Source organism: Lepus europaeus, unplaced genomic scaffold (assembly GCF_033115175.1).
Source record: "Lepus europaeus isolate LE1 unplaced genomic scaffold, mLepTim1.pri SCAFFOLD_3_1, whole genome shotgun sequence".
NCBI classification, from domain to species: Eukaryota; Metazoa; Chordata; class Mammalia; order Lagomorpha; family Leporidae; genus Lepus; species Lepus europaeus.
The window spans coordinates 978542-981518 of record NW_026909276.1 but is presented as its reverse complement, the minus strand read 5'-3'; the positions used below and the strand labels follow the sequence as shown (position 1 = coordinate 981518).

General features: G+C 39.0%; 1 pseudogene; it reads left to right on the top strand.

The window, feature by feature from the left end:
* Positions 1-345: 345 nt before the first annotated feature.
* Positions 346-1354, top strand: LOC133755074 (CCR4-NOT transcription complex subunit 1-like; annotated as a pseudogene).
* The last annotated feature ends 1623 nt before the right edge of the window (positions 1355-2977 follow it).

The following is a 2977-nucleotide window of genomic DNA, read 5'->3' as shown; positions in this document are numbered from 1 at the left end:
AGGTTTTCTAATTATACCCATAAGCTTTCTAATTATACTCACATTCCATTTCTCAGAACACAAGTAGATTTGCATATTACTAATTTAATTTTATATTTTCTTACCTGTATTTGCTTACTGTATCAATCTGGGTTCTTAATAGAGAAGTTTGCATATATATATATATATATATATATATATATATATATATATATATATAATCTCCTTTATTTTAATGATGGTAGATGTTAATCACATCTACAATATGTCTACACCGCAACATCAATAACATTTTGGTCAAACTCAGCACAACAGCCCAACTAATTTGACTGAGTTGAGTTAATATTTACAATATGATCCTTATCTATTGCAAGAATGCTGGCACATACGCCACAGCAGAAGGGGTGGCCTATGTATGCACAGCTACTGATTGATTTATTCAAATATTTAGTGCCTTTCCTTAGAAATGTGGAACTCACCAAACCTATGCAAATCCTCTATAAGGGTACTTTAAGAGTGCTGCTGGTTCTTTTGCATGACTTCCCAGAATTCCTTTGTGATTACCATTATGGGTTCTGTGATGTAATCCCACCCAATTGTATCCAGCTAAGAAATTTGATACTGAGTGCCTTCCCAAGAAACATGAGGCTCCCAGACCCATTCATTCCTAATCTGAAGGTGGACATGTTGAGTGAAATTAACATTGCTCCCCGGATTCTCACCAATTTCACTGGAGTGATGCCACATCAATTCAAAAAGGATTAGGATTCTTATCTTAAAACTCAATCACCAGTCACTTTTCTGTCTGATCTGTGCAGCAACCTACAGGTGTCTAATGAGCCTGGCAATCACTACAACCTCCAGCTCATCAATGCACTGGTGCTCTATGTAGGGACTCAGGCCATTGCACACATTCACAACAAGGGCAGCACCCCTTCAATGAGCACCATCACCCACTTGGCACACATGGACATCTTCCAGAACCTGGCTGTGGACTTGGATACTGAGAGTCGCTATCTCTTCTTGAACGCAATTGCAAATCAGCTGCGATACCCCAATAGCCACACTCATTACTTTAGCTGCACCATGCTGTACCTTTTTGCAGAGGCCAACACTAAAGCTATCCAGGAACAGATCACAAGGGTTCTTTTGGAATGGTTGATTGTAAATAGGCCACATCCTTGGGGTCTTCTTATTACCTTCATTGAGCTGATTAAAAATCCAGCATTTAAGTTCTAGAACCACGAGTTTGTACACTGTGCCCCAGAAATTGAGAAGTTATTCCAGTCAGTCGCACAGTGCTGCATGGGACAGAAGCAGGGTCAGCAAGTAATGGAAGGGACAGGTGCCAGCTAGATGGAACTGTGTCTCCGTTGTAAAGGTGTCAGCCTGGAGGTCCCAGTGCACCAAGTTCATAAACTGAAGAATCCTTTCTGCTCTTCCTGACTTTCCAAGCCCTTTGGTTCTTGGGTATTTGCCCCAACTACTGCTGGGGTGAGCCTCCCTGTCTATGTGGGCACGTTCCAAAGTTTAAATACGTTTTTTGACTCTTGGCCAAAATTTAGAAGATGCTGTGAATAGCATTTTCAACTTGTTTAAGTAAATGAAAGAGAAGAAAAAAAACAATATGTTCCTTATCAATCCTGAACTCAAAACATCTCCTTAAAAAATGTAATCCCCAAAGAAATAGCAGTTCTACTTCCATGTCAAATAATAAAAAAATACTTAGAACCAAAAATGCATAAACTCCCTAAAAGAGCATGCACATTCCTTGCATAAACAGTCACCCTTCTTGATATCTTGTAACTAAAATTTTTAGGATTTAAAGTTACAAATGCGTAAAGACTCTGAGGCAAACTGTTGTATGATAACATGATAAAAAAAGAGCAGTATTTGAAGCACAGAAATATTTACATAAACACATTCATAACAAAATAATGAAGTAATATTCAAACACCACCACCCTAGGCTCTAGCCCCCACCACCACAGCTTGAAGCCAGGTGACCCTATGAGCCAACCACCAGTGTCAGCTCCACCCCCCATCCTAATGGGATTTGCTGCTCATACTTCCCTGCCCACCCCCAAGTAAGGTTTTAAGTGGACCTGTTTCTGAATACATGTCTCTCTTTCTCTCCATCTCCTAATCTCTCTCTCACTCTCTCTTGATAACCCTCTTACACTTGCCTCATCCCTCTTTTTCTTCTTTGTCCCTTCCATCAGGTCTGCTGGGATTCCCCAATGAACCCTTTCCCTTAAAACAAAACAAAACAAAAAAGAAATCATCATAAAAATCTCAGTTTGATAGAATTTGTAACTACCGTGTATCACTGCCCATTCCATAATCCTTTTGTCTTATCAGAACCTCAGCTTGTCATTCTCCTTTAGCTCATGAGAAAACATTTGTTTTCACTTATTGTACAAAACACAGCATTACACTCAATTGCTGCCACCATGTGAGTTAAACCAGTTTAGCAAACCTAAATAATACATTGCAAACCTTATTACAACTTATCTAAGAATATGAGAAGTAAACTGTACCAAGATTCAAGACTTTCATATAAGTAATTATGTTGGGATCCAGTGATCTGAAGTATGCTGGGATTCATTCTTATAAAAAAAAGTCTCCTTTTTGGGATGGACTTCAGTTCCTACCAGGAAAGAAGGCTAACAGTTAGTAGGCTTTCAAGAGGCAGCACAGTTTGCACTCCTTGAACGATTTTACTTGGTAAAAAGATCTTCCAGCTATACAATGAACTCAAACAGGGAAAGAATTTTGTAGTAGTTCTGGGCTGTGGGTTATAAAACCACAACTTGTATTATAAAACCAGAAAGATACTCTGGTAGCAGAGGTATTTCTGGTGAGAAAATACACTCTAGAGATTTCACGGCTAGCCTTGATAGGATCACAACCCAGAAACGATAGATGTTCTCAAGAAAGAACATATCATCTATAGCAACTAAATATGTACCACTTGAAAACTAGCTCTTGGTGTGCTA